The 26,134-nt window shown below is 40.4% G+C and overlaps 1 long non-coding RNA gene across 1 annotated transcript; it reads right to left on the bottom strand.

Annotated features, from left to right (window-relative positions):
- Nucleotides 1–441: 441 nt before the first annotated feature.
- LOC122227393 lies at nucleotides 442–26,134 on the bottom strand. Its single transcript, XR_006206004.1, has 3 exons — nucleotides 25,989–26,134; nucleotides 6,564–6,795; nucleotides 442–788 (listed from the first exon to the last, which is right to left on the bottom strand). It is a non-coding gene; the product is annotated as an uncharacterized LOC122227393 (long non-coding RNA).

The raw sequence follows: 26,134 nt of genomic DNA, 5'->3' as shown, positions 1-26,134 counted from the left end.
GGAATTTGAATTCATTTCGTGTAACCATTGGTATTATCCAATCCCTAACCTTCAGATCCATACAACTGAGCCTGCATGAGGAATTTGATGCTGTTATTCTTATAGAACTGATAGAACGGGAAATCACATAAACTGTAGTAAGCTCATTTATTGATATTTGAGTAACTTTATGAACCATGCTTGGGTTAATGATAGGGCAGAAATGCCATTAAAGCCGAATACTATTAGTTAATCCACTGGTGACATGCGTTAGTGATACTAGAAAAATTGTACAGTAGTGAGGACTTTTGTAGTGTTTATCCCCCTAGTAAGATTTGTAGGTGTTTTACATGAACTTAATTTTCTCCCTTCACCCTCAGTGAATGACTCTGATCCCTTTAACCTACCAGGAGACACACGCAAGAAGGCTTTCTGTTAATGGAACGTGACTGCCGTGTTTTCTCTCAAAATGCAGTACAGTTACTTTGGAATTACAAGTCTACTGTGTGACCAAGAAGCATCCTCAGTTGGATACCGATTGCACAGTTTATTGGAAATGTGAATCATACTTCCTTTATTTACTCCAGGGTTCATGGTTGGGAGTAGAAGTGCAGCAGAAAGAGAAGACTATTCAAGAAAGTATTGGATTAATCTGAGGTCCTTCCCTTTCGTATCTGATTTATCTTTTGCCGAGAGTTGGCCAGCGCCTTCATGGCAGATATGCTCAGGAAATGACGGTCATTTACCTGTTAGAAATATCTGTGGTGCTCACCTTGATAGCTTGTGTACAGAGGAAATTAGCATGGCCCCTGTGAAAACAAATTCATGAAGTATTTCATATTTTTAAGATAAACTTATGGTGATAATCATCTTGTAATAGTTACATATGTCAAATCATTACATTGTACACCTTAAAATCCAATGTTATGTCAATTATATCTCAATAAAACTGGAAAAAAAGAAATATTTGTGTTTGGAGGCTGGAGAGAGGGCCAAGAGGTCAGAGAAGACAGTCCCATCTTTTGAGACTGTAGTCAGGAATTTAGCAAGCAATTGAAAATGCAAAAAGCTGTAGTAAGCACATGTGTAGGTACCTGAAATCTGGCATCCTTTTAAAACAAAGTGGTTAAGAGGGTATAAATGTTAGTATTCCATTGCTATCCCTGCCACCACAAATCTACAGCCTACTATTTTCCTACCATACGTTTCCTAATGATGCTTCTGTTGATAGAAAGCCCCAGTCATTTTTTATTAATGGATGCTGTGACTTCTTCCCACTCTCTTTCCATTGGCACAGCATTTACTGATTAAGGATGCTGGGTGAGTCAGAATATTCCTTGCATAATGATTGGTTACTTGGAATGGGTACCAGCTCTTCCTTTGTGATAAAGAACAGTGTATATAAATAAGGGTAAGAGATTTTCTTGATGTTCAAGGTCTTTGGTCTCTGAGTTACAGACTATAAATTTCCTGGGCCACATTCTAGATGCAAAACTTCCACTGAAGTCAACAGAAGTTTTGTAAAAAGAAATAAAAGAAAATAAAAATAAATTAATGGCAGGAAAATGCACTATTATTTATTATTTCTTTTTGACTGCTCTGAAGATAATTTGGTGCATAAAGTATTGAAGAAATTTTGGGTTTTTCCAGTGACTCATTTTCATGCAAATGTTTATCACATTTCTGGGTATTGTTTTCCTCTATCATATGTATTTCCATCTTCCATGGGTAAATCAACATCTTCATCCATATTGCACATTCAGCGGCTGTAAATTCAGCCTGTATTCTCATTAAATGTTACAAATATGTGATTTTCATTTATGATTTTAGCGGGTGTTCCTGAAATTTCCACAGCAGCATCTGGCCAGGAAATAGTGTCTGTGAATCAGAATTACTACACCTAATTTTATTTTTCTTCTGTCTACTCATTTCTCTAATCCTTTCCTAGCAAACAGGAGACAATGTGGATTCTTCTGTATCCTAATTCTTAGAGACCCCCCTCATATACAGACCTTAGGTTTGATTTTGCCTTTCCTGTTATACATGGTTCAGGGAACAATGGAAGCAAATCCTGAGTCCCCGCCCTTTCCTCTCTGCCAGCAGTCACTTCTAAGCCACCACCTTGGTTTAATCAGACCAGTGCAAGCACTTCCTAAGAAGTTTTTCACTATGTTCAGCTTCAGTCCCTTCTAATCTCTTGATACTGCTGTTAGAATGATCTTTTAAAAATGTGGAGATGATTCTGCATCTCTCTACTTAAAACCCTTCTTTTGCCCTTAGGACAAAGACCATGGGCCTGGCCCATGGAGTGCTTCCTACTCTGGTCCTGACTTGCCTCTGAGGACACTTGACACCCCCCCCCCCCACCGGCCCCCATCTTTGTGCTCCAACCACAGGCCTGGAATTCAGACCCCACATCATCACTTTCTTCACCTCTGGGCCCTCGTACATGCTCTTCACTTCACTTGGCTCATTGTTCCACTAAACCTGCTCCTGAATGTATCCTGCTCATTCTTCAGCTTAAGCTCCCCTCTTCTGAGCAGTTCCTCTTACTGCCATTGATTGGCTCTGTATTCCCACAGGATCCTACGCTTGACCTTTCAAAATAGCCATCACTCCTGTGACTTTTTGTTTAACACCTACCTTCCCCACTAGATTGCTCTCTTTGTGAGGCCAGTGACCATATCTGCATCGTTACTACTCTCTCCCCAGCACCTTGCACATAAAAGGTGTTTGGGGAGCTAATGAGTATAACAAATGTTTGCTGATATCACTTGAGAACTAATTCCACCACTGACATCAGTGACTCTCTTCTGTCATTGGATGCATGTTAGTCTCTTTCCAAGGAGACCATGGGATGTTCTTCTTTTGAAATTGCACAGATACTCACTGTCCTTTATCATTCCTCTCTTGGAGCTTCTTCCTGGTGCTACTTTTCACTCTAGGAGCCCAGTTTGCTTTGGAGTGACTGAAACATCTCTTGGTGTGTGGGAGATCACTAGCCTCAGAGATGAGAGGCTTGAATTTGAATTCACCTATGATATTTGTTGGGGTTTTAACTCTGGGCAAACTGTTTAATCTCTCTGGTTATTATTCCTCTAGGCCCCAAAATGAGAGGAATAGACTGGACTGAATATACGGGCATCTCTGTGACCCTAAGAAGCCATTTTGTGTACTTAAAGAAGATTTAGACAATTGTGCTGGAGTATACAGAAGATAAAATGATTGAAAGGTGAACAAATGGCAATTCAGCATATCTTCCTATAGGGAATACTAGATTTTGACGTAGAGAGGGCTGAGGACAGGGTGTCTGTTTCCTCTAGCATGTGCCCTCCTCCCCATTGCTCTGTGATTCACAGCAGCCCACGCAGTTCTGGCTCAGAGAGAGCTGATGGTGGACATACATGAAACATGCTCTCACGTGGATTAGTGGCAAGCCAGGGTAGTATATGGCCACATGGTGGAGGTTGTGGGGTGATTTGATGAAGTGTGGTTAATGCATAATTAATGAAAAGGCGTAGGATTTATAATTAGACTGATCAGGGTTTAGATTCCAGCTGCATCATCTTATTGTGCGTGAGAGAGAGAGAGAGAGATATCCAAGGCAATTAATTTGATTTCTATGAGTCTCTGTTTCCTCCTCTGCACATTTATGATAGTAACTATGTCATAGAGTTGTTTAAGGATTTTTAAAAGACAATATCTATGAGTTATTTGTGTCCATTTAGCATGCCTTCTGTCTTCTGATAACAGCATTCTCTTCTAGAGGAGTCATCCTCTCTACTTAGATCATGACTATGATATAAAGGCTGCCAATCAAGCAGTGATTGGTTGCTGTATGGAAGTCTACTCCCAATATCCCCAGAGTGAGGGATCTGTTGATGAACTGAGCCTGAGAAATCAGAATATGGTCCTGGATCTTTGAAAATGAGTATAAGGTGAGGCTTTCTGGTGGTAAAGGTGAGAAAATGCAGACTCAGAAGCTTCTGGCAGCTGGGGTCCTGGCTTCTCAGAGGCTTCTGATTGGCAGAAGACTTGGATGGAGTTGAGGTAACAGAGCGGAAAGATCCAGGTACCATAACATCTTTCCTTGTTGCCATTCCCAATTATACTTTTCTTTTCCCTTGTCATCTGAGTCAATAAATTTACCTTTTTGCCTAAGCCATCTCAAATTGCATGCCTGTAATTTACATATCAAAGAGTCAAGGACTAGTAGAGTAGCATACTATAGATCCTGAGGGGACTTCAGTTCTCTTCTCCACACAAATATTATCTTATCTATTTATTTATTTATTTATTTATTTATTTATTTATTTATTTATTTATTTTTGTTTCCTCTCAGGATAGTCCCAGGCATTATTGATTGAAATAATCAAGAGTTTCTATAATCTGAATTCCAAGTTTTTAATCTATTAGGAATCTCTCCTTTTACTTTTCCCCCAAAGATTTAACTACTAATCTAAACAATGTTTTTTATACTTTGGAGGCTTTAAAAATATGTGGATATTTACATATGCTAATGTATATTATTATATAATGTATATTATTGCAGAGTACAAAACTGGTATAATTTCTAGGTGATGATTTGGTAATAAGTATCCAAAAGTTTTGTTTATACTTTTTTACTCATGAATTCCATTTTTGGTATTCTATCCTGTGGCAACAAGCCTGCATATGAACAATGCTATATGTACAAATTTATTTATTGTAGCTTAATTTGTAAGGATGAAGATAAAATTACTTAACGCTCAAATCTTAGGGGTTATTTAAGTGCCTTGCAGCCTTTAGGTAATTTTTATAATATTTGATGACATGAGAAAACTCTGATAGATTTTTCAGAAAAAAATAAAGGCCAGAAAATGGTGTATATGATTCTGATTTGCAATATGCACAAATGCTCACACACACGTGTGTGTGTGTGTGTGTGTGTGTGTGTGTGTGTGTGTTCACAGCTATATAGCAAAAATACCAACAATGGTTTTTCCCTAGGCAGTTGCATTACTTGGTGTAAGGAAGACATTGCAATTGATTCCCCAGCATCCATCCCATTATTCCCTCCCCACTTCTATACCATGTGCAGTAGCCATGCAATTTGGTGAGGTTGACCTTCACCTTGAGTTCCATGGGTGGTCCATCATTGTGTGAAATCAATCAGTACGATCCTATCTCTCTAGTTGTGGTTATTGGGTTAGTGGTGGACACATAATCTAGGCATGAACCATTTAGTGGAAAGCATTATCTTGGCATTAACATCTAGTTCAGAGATAGGCACATAATTTCATTGGATCTAGTCAGAAAGAGTTGAAAGACTATTAGTTGGATAGGAGGCACCCAGTCTCTCTCCCTGATATGGATAAGGACACCTAGAGTTCTAGGTAATATTGGAAGAGATTTTGTGACCTTAGAGGGAAGCTAGCCTTGGGTAAACTGTGTGATGCATACAGGACAGAACAGAGGTGTAATGAGATCTTTTATGTGCTGGCATTGTCACGTCTCTGAATCATAACACTAAAGTCTGCCCTAATTTTAGAATGAACTAACATATTACCTAATTAATTAGGCTAGGTGGCATTGAGGCTTTCATCACATGAAAATAAAACAGATCAGACTTAAGTGGTTTTCATTTTTTTAATGTTTTCCATTATTTTTAAAGATTTTTTTCATCGAGCACATATTAGTTTTATAATTTAAAAAGATTACTTATTATGAAAATTGCCATTAGCTAAAAACTGGCAAAGACCCATTAAGTCAGTGTGTATTCTTCTCTCCTTTCTCACTCTCCCCCTTTTGAACCTCTTTCAGTTCTTTTCCCCAAATTCCCACAAGAGCCAGAGAAGCCAAAAAAATGTCAAAATTTTGTCACTTCATTAATTAGGAGACTTGAACTGGGGGAGGCACAACCTACATTCTGTGAAATTGATTGGCAAGTGACTGGCAGGGCTACCTTCTTGCTAACAGGGCAATGGCAGAGATGAGATGATCACCACTGTTTATCAGCATGTGGCTAAATATGTGGAAATGCAGGAGGATTCACAGGGACACTGGTTATCATATGCTGACCAAAGAAGCTCCAAAGCCAGGCACTAGAACTCCCTTGCCAAATTTGGCAGTGTGGTCAAAGGAAGAAACCCCAGGAGCAATGTGGATTGCAAAATCTGAAGTAAATTTAGCCTCGACATATATTCACATCTAATGAGTTGCAGTCAAATCAAATTGGCTAGAATTTGTAAGGCATGACATGTTGGAGAGGGTACTTTTTGAGAGTGGTGAGCCTGCAGCAAATGGTGAGAATAGAGAGCAGCTCAAAATTCTGTTGGGAAGATAATTCAGAAGTGGACCTAGAGAGGAACAAAGGAGTCAGTGGCCAAGCATCTTTAAGATACTGAGTGGACAGCTGTAGTAAATGCTGCCTTGGTGAAGAAGAATGCTCCCTGATAGGGGTGCCATCATTGGATGGATTCTATCTCTATTTCCCTATACCCCATTGCTCCTGGTTGCAGATTATATACACTATGGGGCTGCCATTAACTAGATGTGAGATCTTAGGCCAGCCACTTAACCTCTCTGTCCTTGAGTTTTCTCACCTGTAAAAGGTCTGAGAGGCAGTCCCAAGTACTTCAAAGGACTCTGCATGCTCTATAGTTGGTCCATCCTTCCGCCCGTCTGCACAAATCAGCCAATGAGGAAAGCTTTGAAAGCCAGTACACTCTGCAACGCAGTGTTGACTCCCTGCTGGCCAGGAAGGCATCCTCCCAAAGTGTTGCTCTCAGGGAGGCAGGGGCTTTTGAAGTTATTGCTGCTCTCCTTGCAGCTGCTCTGCAGAGGGGAAAAAAACCTGGATTTTAAAGAAGCAAATGGTCTTGTTTTTTTTTTTTTTTTAAACAAAATTAACTCACAGCTGCAAGCAGCACAATGAAAGCACATTTTAAAATAATCAGATGCTTTTGGGGCCTCCTTCTGCTCCCAGAACAACTTCAGTCCGAGCTGCTCCAGGCTACCTGTCAAGGCTGCAGCCTTGGGCGCCAAATGTCCAGGGGTGAAGTGGGGCCTAAAGCTGTTGGTGTCAGAAAAGAGGCCGCAAGTTTTATGATCTTGGGGACCCTAAAGGCCTCAGCTGTTTGTTTGTTTGTTCTGTTCTAATTAGGATGCATTATATATATTTGAAAGGCATCTGACAGCTAATAGGTTGTTTTTAAAGGGTAATTTTATTAAACACTTTTTAAAAAATATTTGGTGATCTTTTACATTTCATTTAATCAATTAATCTTTATTTTATATCGGTAATGAATTGTGAGCCCATGCAGTCCCTGAAAGGTGCTTGAGATGACCAAGGTCTAAAATCCTGGTGGTTTCTGAATTTCCACCTATGCTTGGTATACTGATTTCTAGATAAGGATGCTACGTGTTTAGAGGGTAGTTTACAATACTCTGCTCCGCCGTGATGTGTCTGCATGTGAACTTCTGCATGTTGTTTAAGCTGCTGAGTTGACCTTAGAAGGAAAAGAAGTAATGGAATTGAATATCTTGAGAGAAGCTTAATGAGATATTTAATACATGGGAGAAGCCAACTTTGTCTAAGAGGATTAAGATCTTCATCATGAGGAGCTGAAGGCCAAGAATCCCCCTGATGGGTAGAGCTGGGTGCAGGGACTTATAGTCAGGTGACCTCAGGGCAAGTCCCTTCAGGGACATCTATTAGTGGTGTGACCCTAAGCAAGGCCCTGCATCTTCTAGATTTCTTGCCTGCACAGAGGAGATGACGATCACTACCTTATCTAAAGTCATGAGGCCGAAATAGGAGTTTATATATATAGGGAGCATACTGTCTGCTGATATTAAGAGTCTGGCCTGACAAACTCATGAGGCCGAAACAGGAGTTTATATATATATATATAGTGAGCATACTGTCTGCTGATATTAAGAGTCTGGCCTGACAAACTTTTATTGAGCATCTATTGTGTTTTCAATAAATGCTTCCTTTTCTTTCGAATCTTAAGACTGAATGGGTTTAGTATCTTCTGAAGATTGACAGAAGAGATGTATGACAAATGAAGAGCAATGCTGGGTAAAAGGAGGTTTTCACCTCAAGATTAAAAATATCACTAAGTTGAAAAAAGTTTTTATGTAAATTAAGGGATGCTCCATATTTAGTAAGTTTTAAAGGAAAAAACTAGGAAAAAAAATGAAACAGGTTTAATCTCTTAAGAGTGCAGCTTTCAAAGTAATCCATGTTTACAGCAGAGTCAGGAACCTGGCTGTGATCGAAAGACCATTCCTTTGCTCTCATTATAATTAATAATGATGATGCTATCTTATTTTGGATTTTGAAGACAGCCAGACTATTACTGTCATAATTAAGACTATTGGGTGGAACCCATTCACATTAAGGCCTGGGCCTGCCTTTCTTTAATTTGACAATGGTAGTAACAATGATAATGATAATGTCACAGCTGTTCTAAGCTCTGTACATATAATAACTCACTTATACTAATAACAACCCTTGTGGTGGTTAGTTTCTTGTCCCCTTTTACAAATGAAGAAAGAAACTGAGACAGTTTTTAAATGACTTGTCCAAGATCATACAGCTTAGTGGTAGAGGCAGGATTTGAAGAAAGGCAATTGGCTCTAGAGCCCCCACTTCACCCACTTACTATGCAATCATTTATTTAACTGTGAGTTTCATGTTGTCACAAGCTATCTTGAATTATGATAGGTCATCTTAAATACTTAATCTGGGTTACATAGTTATAGTTTGGAACAAATATTTTCCTTAACATTTATGGTGGTGGTTCCAGTTGGTATCTAGGGGAAGGTATATTTAGGAATTTACTATATTCTTCCATGCATATGGACTTAGAAGCACAATGACTAATGAGTCATGTCACCTGAACACTGAAAGAACAAAGTAACTGAGGATTGGGGAATACATGCCTATGTATATCAAAAGTAAAATCTAATAAACCATTCTATTCCTAAATATCTTTCAAATCTATTTCCTCTACCCAGTCCTGACTCAGAGAGCCTCATCACTTTCTCCTCCAGCATTGCAATAGTCTCCTTCTTGGTTGCTCTTCTTTTATTTATTAAAAAAATTTTTTTTTAACATTTGTTCTTGAGAGAGATGCAGAGTGTGGCGGGGGAGGGGCAGAGAGAGAGAGAGAGAGAGAGAGAGAGAGAATCTGAAGCAGGCTCCAGGCTCTGAGCTGTCAGCACAGAGCCCGATGCGGGGCTCGAACTCACAAGCCGTGAGATCATGACCCGAGCTGAAGTTGGACGCTTAATGGACTGAGCCACCCAGGCACCCCTGGTTGCTCTTCCTTTTACTACCTTCCATTTTATTTTGCATATTCTTTCCATGTGATTGTGATGACAGAATAATTACCTCATTGCTGTTGCTGAGAACCTTCCTCTGATTTTTTACCTCCACATATCAAACTTGAACTCTTTAGGATGACATATAAGGCCCTCCACAAAATCATCTACCTAGTTTTCCAGCCCTTTCTTCCGTGATACACTGTGCCTTTCATGCTTGGCTCTTTCAAGCATGTGGAATGCCTTTTCTGCTCTTGCCTGCTGGGAGAAATCCAGTGAATGCTTTCAGACTGAATTTAACCATCACCTCATTGGAGAACCTCTTTTGACCACCTCCTTACTTGTCTCTCAGAAAAAATTCTATCACCTTTGTGCTCCCCCTTACACTTATTCAAACATTTAGTATAGTCTTTCCAGGGGTGTTTTATAATTCTTGAACTACCTGTCAATCTTTCTCACTGGAGGGAGGGCTCTGTAAGGTAGTGGTTGTGTCTTCATGTTCTATCTACTGTATCTAATGCAGTGTGTGACACAGAAAACGTATTCAATAAGTGATTGTAGATGGAGGGATGAATGGATTAACAAATGATGGAACAAATTATATCCTTCAAATAAGAAGAGAATTCTGGAAGTTTTCTCTGAGTTTCTTTAATGAACTCACTTAAACATCCATCCAGTTGGAATAGAACATATAACATGGACTAGATGGCACAAAGTCTGGGGTCTACTCCTAGACTGTCTCTAATTGGTCCGGTGGCCTCGGACAGATCGCTTAACTTATCAGTGATTCAGTGTCTTCATCCAGAAGACAAGGATACATATATAAAACCCTTCAAAGTTGCCATTAGGATTGGATAAAAATAATTCATGGTCAAATGCTTTTGAAAAATACAGATAATAAGGCATTTCAGCAAAGCTTCTAATGATCAGATTTCTTATGGCTAATTCTATGTCAGGGAGGTGTAACATATTTTTTGTGTTCCTTATCTCGTGGTCATCTGCTTGTCCCTTTACTTGCACTGGGTCATTGAAGATACTCTAGTAGGTTCTTTTTAATAGGTCAGTATGCTCACCAGAGCCTTGAATTGCAAAGGAATCTTAGAAAATATAGTACATGTTCAATACAAAAAGAGCATGCCCGTATTAGACCATCAAAAGTCAAAGGCATAATTTGAAATGATGAACGTATCCATTTTAAGTTACACATTACTTTGCATAGTTAATATCACCGTAATTAGTCATAGTTCCTATAATTTATTGAAAAAGATGCTCATCCCCTCTAGTGTACTACAGTGATGAATGTTGGGAGAGCAACTTTGGAAGCTGGAATCAAGAAAATGAGTAACAGTTGGAGAATTAGCATGTAAATCAATAATACCCTTTCTTCATTTTGAATCCAGGATTTTCATGACACACCGCAAAATCAGAGAGCCCCACAAGTTAGAGCTGTCACTGCACCCCACAGAACTAGGCAGACCGCTTCAACTGTAGGAAATGTTTAAAATCCTCTCAAACATTTGAGTAAATCTCTAGTAAATATTTAAACTCTGTATAACTAGTCACAAATAAATTAAGCTGATTTTATGCAGTCTCTCTAATTAGAAGGGCACAGCATTTGTTGAAACGTGATTAGTATTATTCATTAAGCAAAAAATTCTCATTTGTATCTTATTATCACTATTCTGCATAAACCAACACAATTTGTCATGAACTCCCTCATTTGCTGTATCCTCAAAAAGCAGATTATGCTTATTTTTCATTTGGACAGTGGAAAATCAAGCCAGGTGTTTGGCAGCACCAGAGTGTTCAGGTGTAACTGTGCCAGTGATGGAACATTACGAGCAGCGCGGATGAAGAATGAGGCATGGAGAATCTTGGGACTGAGGTGCCTTGAGGCCCATCCCTTCCGAGTGCCCCTGCTGATGAGACAGGTGTTACACTGGGCTGCTGGGAAGGGAGAGGGAAACAGAAAAGAAACTTTTTTGTAATGTCAGATCTTTTCCCTTCCATCAGAACCTGAACATGCTTGCTTGAATTCCTGCTGCATTCAAGCTATGAGCATGTGCAGTGTAAAACCACTACAGCCGTACCTTTGTTTAAAATATTTCTGAAGCATAAAAATTCAGCTCAATGATTTGTCTAGAACTGTCTGTCTAGACACATGAGCACTGTACATATTTAGCTTTCAGACTTCTAGATATTGACAGATAAGACAAAGATGATGTTGTAGGAACTGGACGAAAGGGGACTGAAGGCTGCTTCTCCTCCTCTGAGATCTATTCGTTTTGTCTTTAAAATATTCTTTGTTCCCTGGCTCAGGTTAGAGACTCCATTAGGGCTTGTGATTGAAGCTGCTTTATGATTCTGGCAGAAATAGGGGCGTGAATAAGGTAGGGTCTATAAAATAGTAGCACGATGGTAGGAAATGATTTTTTTTAAGGTAGTAGTGGACTTAAAAAAAGCTATTTTGAATCCTGTCTATTCTTTGGGAACTTTAGAGCTGTGAAAGATTGCATACTATTTGGCCTGTGTGTCAGTTTCTCTTTTTTTGTGTCTCTGTTCCTCTTTGTTACTTCACTACCCTCTCTTGTTTTTGTAAATACTCTGCCTTTCCCAGGCCTTACTCCTCACTACTGATGTGGTTGATTTTCTGAGACACCAATCATGTGGAATAGTGTAGGGAAAATATACAACAATATATTATTGGAGAGAATGGAGGTATTTACCTAAAAACATACACAGCAAAGGGGAAAGGTATGATGGAGGTCATCAGATGTCTATAGGGTACTCAAGGCCAGGTTAACACTGTGGAGTGGCTGCAAGAGTCTCTCTACAGCAAGCAAGGGGAAGATACAGAGAGGCAAATTATGGTTCTGCTTGAGGAAGCACTCTAATAGTGGTGTCCAGACATGGAATAGGCTGGCTTGTGAGGTAGTGAGCTCCCATTACCAGAAATAGTAAAGCAGAGTTTGGCTCAGGAACTCGAACTATATGAATTCCAGATTCCTTTCCATTACTATTTTTGATGTTTTTCTTTATTGGAAAGGTTAGTCCCATCAAGAATACTAGGAGAATCCCCATTGTGATAGAAGTTCAAAATATTCAGGAATCTCCAATCCTTGCTCTTCTGTGCCTCACATTTTCTGATGCCTGGAAAGCAGTTTATCTGCTACCACATGTTACCTGGCAAATATTCTGGTAACACCTGGGGTGTCTGGTCATGCTGAGAGACCAGTGGCCTAGATGGCATTTTTAAGTCCAGCTTTAGGGTACCCCTTGTCAAATTTCAGACAGAAGCCTGTCTAGTAGACCAAGAGCCTCCTGTCACTGCTGTATAGCCAATGTACAGCTATAGAGAACTTAATGGTCCATCCAGAAGCCATTCTCTGCTTTCACAGCATTTCCTTGTTTTCTCCATGAATGAGGACTTGTCCAAACACAAATTTTGGGTATCACATTTGGATACAAATCGGTTATCTACCTTTGAGACTTTTACAAGGTAAAAATGTATTCAAGGGTTATATCTGTGTGAGGTGGAATTAATGACAAATTATCTTATCTTCCCAAGCAGGAAATTAGTTGTGAACTTAGTTTGTTAACAGATGGAATGAAAATTATGAAACTTTCGAAGAACGTTTCTTAAGTTGTGGTCAGGGACCACCTACTTGTTGAAACACAGATTCCTGGGCCCAGCCCTATATTTATTATATTAGTTTTTTATTGCTGTGGAACAAATGACCACTAACTTAGAATAAAACAACATGTATTTATTATATCATAGTTCTGAAATCAGAAGTTCAGGCCATGTTGCTAGGTTCTTTGTTAAAGGTCTAACTAGGTTAGGTTCCTATTGAAGGCTCTGGGGAAAAATCCAGTTCAAATCTTACTTAGGTTGTTGGAAAAATTCAGTTTCTTGCTGGCTGTCAGCTGAGGGCAGCTTTTTGCTCCTGGAAGCCACCTACATTTTTTCCCACATGGCCATTCCCATATTCAAGGCACATGGAGTCCTTTCCATGCTTAGAATCTCTCTGACTTCTTTTGCTGTTATGTATCAGAGAAAACTCTCTGCTTCTGAAGCACTCATATGATTAGAGTAGACCCAACTAGATAATTTCCACATTTTAAGTTGCACCAGCTTGAGACTTAAATTACATCTGAAGAATCCCTTCATAGCAGTACCTCAATTAGTGTTTGATTGAATAAGGAGGCTATGGGAATTGTGGGGGGCCCATCTTTAGAATTCTGTCTACCTACTAAATCAGCATCTCTTCAGGGGAACCAATGAAATCTTTTTAGCAGCACTCCAAGTGATTCTGATGAGTAATAAACTTTGAGAACTATTGGTATAGAAGGATAATAAGAAAAGCAGTGAATGTTAGGTGTTAAGTGAGTGATGTAGAAAACAACTGGCATAGGAGTTCCAAATGAGGGACCACTGAAAACTGAAGATGCCATTGATTACATGGATGCAATCCATGGACATTAAGACAGGAACAGCAGGCTTTCCAGGCAGGGCAGAAGGTGTGAACAGAGATTTGAACTTGGGAAAACACATAATTGGCCTTTCAGAGTACAATTCAGTTGAGTTGGGTTGGAGTAGAGAAGTGTGCAATTGTGATTTGGGGGAGAAGTTGTGGGGTTGGGATTATATTAACTTGTAGGACTTTGAAATAAAGGGCAGCCAAAGTTTTTACAGATAATTATGGTTAAAAGGCCATGTAATTTTATTCACTTTATCTCATTTACTCATGGAATTTCTCTGCAGTTGAAGGTTATGTTTTGATTTGCTTTTAGTAAATTCAGGGTCGTGGTTGGATTCCAATGATGGCCAAATATTTTTATCATTTTTGTTCATGGGGATGAAGAAGAAGGGAGTTTTTCAGGCTGTAAGAAATGAACTGACATTTGGAAAAAAGTAAGATAACCCAGGGTCAGACTCTTTGGTTGAGGGAGAGTGAAAATGACAACCTGAGTCTCTTTTACAAGCACCTTTCTACATATTCTGATCCCTAAAATGTTTTCCGCTCACCATGCTCCAAGTATAAATGTATTCCAAAGATCCAAGATCCTTACCGGGTACTTGTGGGGGAGGGAAGTATTATTAGTCACTACATCGTCGCTAGAATTGAAAGATGAGAGTTTTGTAGCTGGGAACAGAAGGTGCACTACCTTGGAGCCAGGTTTGATAGCTTTGAATTCCAGATGAAGACTGCAGATACAGGAGGGTATCATCTGACAAGCATCTTAAGCAGATGGATGACAGAGTGGGTGCACTGGAGAGTATTGTTAATTTAATGACTCCAGATAATGCTTCTTTAAAATTGAAAGCAAGCTACTGGGAAACAGCCAGCAAAGCTGTAACTTGTGGGTTTCTGGCTTCCTGATCTATCCACATAGGGAGAAAGGGAAGGACATGTATAGTTCTGAGTTCTGAAAAACTCAAATTGCTTCTCAGAAGAGATAGTATAGAGCTTACTCATTGACATTTTTGAGAATTTAATCAAATCATCTTCTCAGGAAGGTGGGTTATCAATTTATTTTAGTGGAAATTCTAAATCTTGTGTTTAAATATTAAATGAATTAGAGAAAAGATTATCTGGGTTCTTCCCTTAGGTTTAGTGAATCTAAAACTCCAGAAATTTGAGCCCATGAAGTTCATTTAATCCTATCCTCTCTTTAATTCATTATTTTATTTATTCATTTAATTATCAAGAATAGCTGTATCATGCTATATGAGGTTCTAGAAATGTAAAGATGAGTCAGACACCTCTGTCTCTTCACAGAGCTCATGCTCTACTCTAAGAAACCAGCAAAACAAGGTTCTACTGTGAGCCAAATCTACAGTTACCCCAGCAGCAGCAAGACATGGACAGATGTTGAGAATATGGGCTTGTCACTACTCTATCCTTCACCAGTGTTAGTGGGACCCAGAAGATTGCTGAGGCTCCCCACCCTGACCTGGAATCAGCGGGACTGATAAAAGTAGAATGTGTTGCTACTAGTCATTCCCAAGCTTCTGACCTCCTTGTACCAGTGGGGCAGAGTGGGAAGCTAAACTGAGTTTATACCCCAACTTGAAGGGAATGAGGTGGTGCCAGTCAGTGCTCCACTGTAAGCAGGAAAGGTGTCTTAGGAGCTGAAGAGGGAGCTAAACTTCCACTCCACCCATTTGCAATGAGGCAGTGTGAGTAAGTGCTCCATTTTTGCATAAGTAATGCCAGTAGGACCCAGCAAGATGCTGGACATACTCACCTAGCCATCATACTACACCTTAACAGGGGGACTATCTACAAAACAGAAGATCAAATAGGATCTAGAGCCCACTAATACAACATACAAAATATCTGGATACAATAAAAAGTCACTTATCAAGAACCACAAAGATAACAACTTGAAATGATAATCAAGAGACACCAAGATGATTCAGATGTTGGAATTATCTTACAAGAATTCCAAAGCAGCCATCGTAAAAATACTTCAACAGCGGTGACAAATTCTCTTGAATCAAATGAAAAAAAAAATCTTAGCAAAGAAATAAGTTATAAAAAAGAACCAAATGGAAATTATAGAACTGAAAATTATTAAAAGCAAAAGAAAATAGTGAATGGGCTCAGTAGTAGGGAACAGATGATAGGGGATAGAATCAGTGGACCTGAGGAAAGATCAATAAAGTTTATACAACTTAAACACAGAGAAGATAAACTTATTTTAAAAAGTAGAGGAAGGAGAGAAGGAAAGAAAGAAGGAAAAAGAGAGATTATTTGAAAAAAAATAATGTCTGACAATTTCCTAAATTTGATGAATGCTCCAAACCTACATATTCAAGAATCTGAGCAAACCCTAAGTGGGATAAACCCAAAGAAATCTATGCTAAAATACAATAAAATTAAACTTTGAAAACTAAATACAAAGAAAAAAAATTGAAAGCACCTAGAGATAAATGACACATTATTTATCAATTGAATTGAATGCTAGTTTGAATTTAGTATCGATTCACATGATGAATTTCTCATCTGAAACACAGAAGGCCAGGCCGAAAAAAAGTGGGACAGAATTTTTGAAGAGTTGAAAGAAAGGAACAGTCAACCCAGAATTTTATATCTAGCAAAAATATCCTTCAGGAATGAAGACAAAATAAATATTTTCAAAAGAAGACTAAAATTTGTCACTAAAAAATCCTACCCTTAAAGAATGGCTAAAGGAGTTCTCTAAACAGAAAGGAAATGAAAACTCTTAAGGATGTTTCCTTAAGAAATGAAAGAACATCAGAAAAGGTAAAAAAAAAAAAAAATCATGATAAATATAATAGACCGTTCTTCTCATGAATTTTTTAAATTATATGTGATAGTTGAAGCAAAAACCAATATACCTTCTGATGTGATACTTGAGTAGAAATACTCAAGAAAGGGGGGTTCCGGAAGATGGCGGCGTAGGAGGACGCGGGGCTCACAGCGCGTCCTGCTGATCACTTAGATTCCACCTACACCTGCCTAAAGAACCCAGAAAACCGCCAGAGGATTAGCAGAAGGGAGTCTCCGGAGTCAAGCGCAGACTAGAGGCCCACGGAAGAGGGTAGGAAGGGCGGCGAGGCGGTGCGCGCTCCACGGACTGGCGGGAGGGAGCCGGGGCGGAGGGGCGGCTCGCCGGCCAAGCAGAGCCCCCGAGTCTGGCTGGCAAAAGCGGAGGGGCCGGACAGACTGTGTTCCGACAGCAAGCGCAACTTAGCGTCTGGGAGGTCATAAGTTAACAGCTCTGCTCGGAAAGCGGGAAGGCTGGAGGACAAAGGGAGGGAGAGCTGCTGAGCCCCCGGACGGCAGAGCTCAGCTTGGCGGGGAACAAAGGCGCCAGCGCCATCTCCCCCGCCCATCCCCCAGCCAAAATCCCAAAGGGACCCAGTTCCTGCCAGGGAACTTGCTCGCTCCACGCAAACACCCAACTCTGTGCTTCTGCGGAGCCAAACCTCCGGCAGCGGATCTGACTCCCTCCCGCTGCCACAGGGCTCCTCCTGAAGTGGATCACCTAAGGAGAAGCGAGCTAAGCCTGCCCCTCCAGCCCCCATGCACCTTGCCTACCCACCCCAGCTAATACGCCAGATCCCCAGCAACACAAGCCTGGCAGTGTGCAAGTAGCCCAGACGGGACACGCCACCCCACAGTGAATCCCGCCCCTAGGAGAGGGGAAGAGAAGGCACACACCAGTCTGACTGTGGCCCCAGCAGTGGGCTGGGGGCAGACATCGGGTCGGACTGCGGCCCCGCCCACTAACTCCAGTTATACACCACAGCACAGGGGAAGTGCACTGCAGGTCCTCACCACGCCAGGGACTCTCCAAAATGACCAAACGGAAGAATTCCCCTCAGAAGAATCTCCAGGAAATAACAACAGCTAATGAACTGATCAAAAAGGATTTAAATAATATAACAGAAAGTGAATTTAGAATAATAGTCATAAAATTAATCGCTGGGCTTGAAAACAGTATACAGGACAGCAGAGAATCTCTTGCCACAAAGATCGAGGGACTAAGGAACAGTCACGAGGAGCTGAAAAACGCTTTAAACGAAATGCAAAACAAAATGGAAACCATGATGGCTCGGCTTGAAGAGGCAGAGGAGAGAATAGGTGAACTAGAAGATAAAGTTATGGAGAAAGAGGAAGCTGAAAGAAAGAGAGATAAAAAAATCCGGGAGTATGAGGGGAAAATTAGAGAACTAAGTGATACACTAAAAAAAAATAATATACGCATAATTGGTATCCCAGAGGAGGAAGAGAGAGGGAAAGGTGCTGAAGGGGTACTTGAACAAATTATAGCTGAGAACTTCCCTGAACTGGGGAAGGAAAAAGGCATTGAAATCCAAGAGGCACAGAGAACTCCCTTCAGACGTAACTTGAATCGATCTTCTGCACGACATATCATAGTGAAACTGGCAAAATACAAGGATAAAGAGAAAATTCTGAAAGCAGCAAGGGATAAACGTGCCCTCATGTATAAAGGGAGACCTATAAGACTCGTGACTGATCTCTCCTTTGAAACTTGGCAGGCCAGAAAGGCTTGGCACGATATCTACAGTGTGCTAAACAGAAAAAATATGCAGCCGAGAATCCTTTATCCAGCAAGTCTGTCATTTAGAATAGAAGGAGAGATAAAGGTCTTCCCAAACAAACAAAAACTGAAGGAATTTGTCACCACGAAACCAGCCCTACAAGAGATCCTAAGGGGGATCCTGTGAGACAAAGTACCAGAGACATCACTACAAGCATAAAACATACAGACATCACAATGACTCTAAACCCATATCTTTCTATAATAACACTGAATGTAAATGGATTAAATGCGCCAACTAAAAGACATAGGGTATCAGAATGGATAAAAAAACAAGACCCATCTATTTGCTGTCTACAAGAGACTCATTTTAGATCTGAGGACACCTTTAGATTGAGAGTGAGGGGATGGAGAACTATTTATCATGCTCCTGGAAGCCAAAAGAAAGCTGGAGTAGCCATACTTATATCAGACAAACTAGACTTTAAATTAAAGGCTGTAACAAGAGATGAAGAAGGGCATTATATAATAATCACAGGGTCTATCCACCAGGAAGAGCCAACTATTATAAATGTCTATGCGCCAAATACCCGAGCCCCCAGATATATAAAACAATTACTCATAAACATAAGCAACCTTATTGATAAGAATGTGGTCATTGCAGGGGACTTTAACACCCCACTTACAGAAATGGATAGATCATCTAGACACACAGTCAATAAAGAAACAAGGGCCCTGAATGATACATTGGATCAGATGGACTTGACAGATATATTTAGAACTCTGCATCCCAAAGCAACAATATACTTTCTTCTCGAGTGCACATGGAACATTCTCCAAGATAGATCATATACTGGGTCACAAAACAGCCCTTCATAAGTTTACAAGAATTGAAATTATACCATGCATACTTTCAGACCACGATGCTATGAAGCTTGAAATCAACCACAGGAAAAAGTCTGGAAAACCTCCAAAAGCATGGAGGTTAAAGAACACCCTACTAACGAATGAGTGGGTCAACCAGGCAATTAGAGAAGAAATTAAAACATATATGGAAACAAACGAAAATGAAAATACAACAATCCAAACGCTTTGGGATGCAGCGAAGGCAGTCCTGAGAGGAAAATACATTGCAATCCAGGCCTATCTCAAGAAACAAGAAAAATCCCAAATACAAAATCTAACAGCACACCTAAAGGAAATAGAAGCAGAACAGCAAAGGCAGCCTAAACCCAGCAGAAGAAGAGAAATAATAAAGATCAGAGCAGAAATAAACAATATAGAATCTAAAAAAACTGTAGAGCAGATCAACGAAACCAAGAGTTGGTTTTTTGAAAAAATAAACAAAATTGACAAACCTCTAGCCAGGCTTCTCAAAAAGAAAAGGGAGATGACCCAAATAGATAAAATCATGAATGAAAATGGAATGATTACAACCAATCCCTCAGAGATACAAACAATTATCAGGGAATACTATGAAAAATTATATGCCAGCAAATTGGACAACCTGGAAGAAATGGACAAATTTCTAAACACCCACACTCTTCCAAAACTCAATCAGGAGGAAATAGAAAGCTTGAACAGACCCATAACCAGCAAAGAAATTGAATCGGTTATCAAAAATCTCCCAACAAATAAGAGTCCAGGACCAGATGGCTTCCCAGGGGAGTTCTACCAGACATTTAAAGCAGAGATAATACCTATCCTTCTCAAGCTATTCCAAGAAATAGAAAGGGAAGGAAAACTTCCAGACTCATTCTATGAAGCCAGTATTACTTTGATTCCTAAACCAGACAGAGACCCAGTAAAAAAAGAGAACTACAGGCCAATATCCCTGATGAATATGGATGCAAAAATTCTTAATAAGATACTAGCAAATCGAATTCAACAGCATATAAAAAGAATTATTCACCATGATCAAGTGGGATTCATTCCTGGGATGCAGGGCTGGTTCAACATTCGCAAATCGATCAACGTGATACATCACATTAACAAAAAAAAAGAGAAGAACCATATGATCCTGTCAATCGATGCAGAAAAGGCCTTTGACAAAATCCAGCACCCTTTCTTAATAAAAACCCTTGAGAAAGTCGGGATAGAAGGAACATACTTAAAGATCATAAAGGCCATTTATGAAAAGCCCACAGCTAACATCATCCTCAACGGGGAAAAACTGAGAGCTTTTTCCCTGAGATCAGGAACACGACAGGGATGCCCACTGTCACCGCTGTTGTTTACTATAGTGCTGGAGGTTCTAGCATCAGCAATCAGACAACAAAAGGAAATCAAAAGCATCAAAATTGGCAAAGATGAAGTCAAGCTTTCGCTTTTTGCAGATGACATGATATTATACATGGAAAATCCGATAGACTCCACCAAAAGTCTGCTAGAACTGATACATGAATTCAGCAAAGTTGCAGGATACAAAATCAATGTGCAGAAATCAGTTGCATTCTTATACACTAACAATGAAGCAACAGAAAGACAAATGAAGAAACTGATCCCATTCACAATTGCACCAAGAAGCATAAAATACCTAGGAATAAATCTAACCAAAGATGTAAAAGATCTGTATGCTGAAAACTATAGAAAGCTTATGCAGGTAATTGAAGAAGATATAAAGAAATGGAAAGACATTCCCTGCTCATGGATTGGAAGAATAAATATTGTCAAAATGTCAATACTATCCAAAGCTATCTACACATTCAATGCAATCCCAATCAAAATTGCACCAGCATTCTTCTCAAAACTAGAACAAGCAATCCTAAAATTCATATGGAACCACAAAAGGCCCCGAATAGCCAAAGTAATTTTGAAGAAGAAGACCAAAGCAGGAGGCATCACAATCCCAGACTTTAGCCTCTACTACAAAGCTGTCATCATCAAGACAGCATGGTATTGGCATAAAAACAGACACATAGACCAATGGAATAGAATAGAAACCCCAGAACTAGACCCACAAACATATGGCCAACTCATCTTTGACAAAGCAGGAAAGAACATCCAATGGAAAAAAGACAGTCTCTTTAACAAATGGTGCTGGGAGAACTGGACAGCAACATGCAGAAGGTTGAAACTAGACCACTTTCTCACACCATTCACAAAAATAAACTCAAAATGGATAAAGGACCTGAATGTGAGACAGGAAACCATCAAAACCTTAGAGGAGAAAGCAGGAAAAGACCTCTCTGACCTCAGCCGTAGCAATCTCTTACTCGGCACATCCCCAAAGGCAAGGGAATTAAAAGCAAAAGTGAATTACTGGGACCTTATGAAGATAAAAAGCTTCTGCACAGCAAAGGAAACAACCAACAAAACTAAAAGGCAACCAACGGAATGGGAAAAGATATTTGCAAATGACACATCGGACAAAGGGCTAGTATCCAAAATCTGTAAAGAGCTCATCAAACTCCACACCCGAAAAACAAATAACCCAGTGAAGAAATGGGCAGAAAACATGAATAGACACTTCTCTAAAGAAGACATCCGGATGGCCAACAGGCACATGAAAAGATGTTCAACGTCACTCCTTATCAGGGAAATACAAATCAAAACCACACTCAGATACCACCTCACGCCAGTCAGAGTGGCCAAAATGAAGAAATCAGGAGACTATAGATGCTGGAGAGGATGTGGAGAAACAGGAACCCTCTTGCACTGTTGGTGGGAATGCAAATTGGTGCAGCCGCTCTGGAAAGCATTGTGGAGGTTCCTCAGAAAATTAAAAATAGACCTACCCTATGACCCAGCAATAGCACTGCTAGGAATTTATCCAAGGGATACAGGAGTATGATGCATAGGGGCACCTGTACCCCAATGTTTATAGCAGCACTCTCAACAATAGCCAAATTATGGAAAGAGCCTAAATGTCCATCAACTGATGAATGGATAAAGAAATTGTGGTTTATATACACAATGGAATACTACGTGGCAATGAGAAAAAATGAAATATGGCCTTTTGTAGCAACGTGGATGGAACTGGAGAGTGTGATGCTAAGTGAAATAAGCCATACAGAGAAAGACAGATACCATATGGTTTCACTCTTATGTGGATCCTGAGAAACATAACAGAAACCCATGGGGGAGGGGAAGGAAAAAAAAAAAAAAAAAGAGGTTAGAGTGGGAGAGAGCCAAAGCATAAGAGACTGTTAAAAACTGAGAACAAACTGAGGGTTGATGGGGGGTGGGAGGGAGGGCAGGGTGGGTGATGGGTATTGAGGAGGGCACCTTTTGGGATGAGCACTGGGTGTTGTATGGAAACCAATTTGACAGTAAATTTCATATATTAAAAAATAAAAAAATAAAAAAAAAAGAAATACTCAAGAAAATTATGTTTTAAAAATGGGTAAGGTAAAGTAATCTAAATGGAAATAAGTTTTCTACACTTAAAGTTACAAAATATTGGTAAATATTTTAATTGTGTAAGTTACAGTCTGGAAAGGGAAAATATGTTTTCTTGAAACTAGAAATCTCCTCATCCAGAACACCCTCAGTAGACTATACATGGGTGAGAAATATAATTTTATTGTGTTCACACTATAAAAAAATCATTCTGGTACTTACTGGATTGCACTGGATCAAAGAGATCTTTGGCAATGCAAATTGGAGATGGGAGTGGGAGCAGGAGCAGTAGTGCTTGAAGAAAGGGGATGAATTCCAGTACTTGAATTCCTTCCTAAGTTTTCCACAACAAACAGACTTTCAGCACAAGTTAGAACTTATCAAAAGAAGACCATCCCTGTCTTTTTCAGGCATTTTTACCTTTGATTCGCAGTAATATCCCTGAGCGATTGAAATAGAATTCTTGGGTGCCTGCATGGCTCAGTTAGGTGAGTGACTCTGGATTCTGGTTCAGGTCATGATCCCAGGGTCATGGGATGGAGCCCTACATCATCAGGCTCTGTTGTGCTGCTGAGCGTGGAGGCTGCTTAAGATTCTCTCCCTCTTTCTCTTCCCCTGCTTGCATAAGCATGTGCGCTCACACGCCCTCCCTCCCTCCGTCTCTCCCTCCCTCCGTCTCTCTCTCCCTCCCTCCCTCCCTCCCTCCCTCCGTCTCTCCCTCCCTCCCTCCCTCCGTCTCTCCCTCCCTCCCTCTCTCCCTCCCTCCCTCTCTCCCTCCCTCCCTCCCTCCCTCTCTCCCTCCCTCCCTCTCTCCCTCCCTCTCTCCCTCTCTCCCTCTCTCTCTCCCTCCCTCCCTCTCTCTCTCCCTCCCTCCCTCTCTCTCTCCCTCTCTCTCCCTCTCTCTCTCCCTCTCTCTCCCTCCCTCCCTCCCTCCCTCTCTCCCTCCCTCCCTCCCTCTCTCCCTCTCTCTCTCTCTCTCTCTCTCTCTCTCTCTCTCTCTCTCTCAAACAAAACAAAAGTCTAATTCTAGTGTGGGTTCAGTGCAGCAGCAGGCAAAAGCAGGAAGTGATTTTGCTGCCATAGGCCTGATGTCTGCTTTCCCAATTGTAAATCATAAGCAAATACATTTGTAATGGATGGAACCCTTCTGTATTACTCTGACATGCTGTGTAATCACATAGATCTCCATGGAAGGGTAGGTAAGATCCTAAATCCAACTCAGGCATCCACTGGGACCTCAGTACCTGTGTAAAATTTAAAACATAGTGTTGTTTTGAGCAAACAAGTTTTGGCCTCGGCCTTAGTACTAATGCCTGTTTTGGCCTGCACTTGTGAACTGGGCTAGATTACACATAGGCTTTGAGAACTGCTTTTACGTAACTTGAAATCCCTTTCCTCAAGCCCTATCTGATGATTATGGTCTGCAGAAACTTATCACTTTCAGAGTTAGAGAAGGATGCAGAGATCCACTTCCCTGTGCTTCCCTGGTCTTGCTGGGCCTTGCAATTAGAGTCAACAAAGGAGCCACACTGGAAGAAGGTAGAAGAGAGATAAGTAATGTGAACCATCCAAATAGGAACTCAGAAACATGGTAGAGAAGCAGGGATAGCTCTTCGTCTTTTGGCTGTACACATCTGAAGTTTCTTAGTTATCATAGCCCAACTGTCCATCTAGGATGATTTCATTATGTCCTTGGATTTTCCTTCATGGAAGGTTGGAATGAGATGTGAAAGGCTTGAAACCCTTCTACATTTATGGTTTTCAAACTTCATTGGAGCATTGGGCTGGATATTCTGCTTGCAGTCAACAAGAGTGACATTTATTCAAAGAAAATGTACACAAATAAAACAAACAAGAAGCTTCTCTTTGACATGGGAAATAAGGATTCCAGATTCTTCATTTCTCAGCATTTTCCTCAGGGCTCCTGTGAAGTACCTTCTTGGACTACAAGGGCTTCACACAGTACAACTGGAAACAACTGAGTTAGGGTAAGACGGTATGGGGAACACACAGACCCAGACTTTTACCTTCTCATCCAGATGAACACTGCAGGCTACCCTTCTAGAGGCCTGTTCAGGATACCAGCCAATTACCCTGTAGCTCTTACTTTCTAACAAGGACTGATTCCACCTCACCTTCTGCCAATTAGCTGTTGGCTGGAGTCCTTTTCCCAGTGACTGTTCACTTGAGGGTATACAGCTGTTAACCTACCTGATGTAGAAGAGTTGTTTATGTTGGTGCTGCTGTGCTTACCATCCTTGGGTCTGAGTTGGTATATTGGACTCTTTGGTTCTCAGTACTAATGGTCTCTGATAGGTTTCTCTGGATCCTTACACAGTAGGTACCTGTTTTATTCTCTGCTTTGAGTGGTGCAAGCATGCCAATGCATGTTATGATAGACCATTCTTTCATGGATAGCTCTTGGCTAGCAATTCATTTATAATATCTGGGCAGAGCTTACATCCCAATGATCCTCACTCTGCTCCTTGAGAATATCATGGAACAAGGTTAATTGTCTCTCACATGGTAAAAGTCCTGTCTTCAAGTTTCTGAAGAAAGACCTCATGTTTTCTCTGAGCCTTCTCTTTTTGTGTTACGTATTTTCAGGATGCTTTTATTTCAGATACTAAATAGTAAAACTTCTTTATCTGGTTACCTGCAGAAATGATATTTTCTTTGTCTTAACAACAACAAAACCTTCAAGAATCAGGACTTCTATAGGAAGTTCTGTAAGAACTTCAGAGTAAGATGGATTTTCTTTGTGCCATCATCCTCTGCTTCTTTATTCGGCTACTATTATGGATCTGGAGCAGTAATTGATCAAGAGTGATGTTTCTGATTCTTGAGGTTTTAGATACAGTAAATGTATGGAAGGGGAAAGGTCAGTTGGGAGTGACCGACACATTATTTTGGATAATCCCTCTACCTCCTCAATGAGGGATCCCTCTACCTACCCCACCAATGATCTGCGCTGTTGGTTGCTGGGCCCCTTTTCCAGGCTTTGGAAGGAACAGGTATTAATGTTTATTCATCCCTATTTTCCTTATACATGCGTATCCTTCCAAATGAAATAGACGTTTTGTCTCTCCAGTGCCCAGCACAGTGGGTAATACAAAGTAGACATTCAGTAAATGCTTGGTGATTGAATGAATAAGCAAATCAAATAAGGAAAAGCCCCAAAGATAGTCTTTCTTCTGTTCTCTCTGTATCTCTGCATCCCTGTCTATATGTCTGCCTGTCTGTCTTACTTACACATACACCCCTACCTAGAAGGGTCCAATCACACACTGAGTCCATGCACTAAACCTTCCCCTCACCAGCTCAGGGTTTTAGTATCATGTCTCCATGGCTGCAGGTTTCCTCTGACAGTTGATGCTGTTTGCAGGATTGGAATTTCCCTGACATTCTAAGTGTCAGAGTCCATTTATTCTACTTGCAATAACTGATTCCTGTCTTATGCTTC

This window comes from Panthera leo, chromosome C1 (genome assembly GCF_018350215.1).
Source record: "Panthera leo isolate Ple1 chromosome C1, P.leo_Ple1_pat1.1, whole genome shotgun sequence".
Lineage (NCBI taxonomy): Eukaryota > Metazoa > Chordata > Mammalia > Carnivora > Felidae > Panthera > Panthera leo.
The sequence above is the reverse complement of the archived record's forward strand: the minus strand, read 5'-3'. Positions and strand labels throughout refer to the sequence as shown.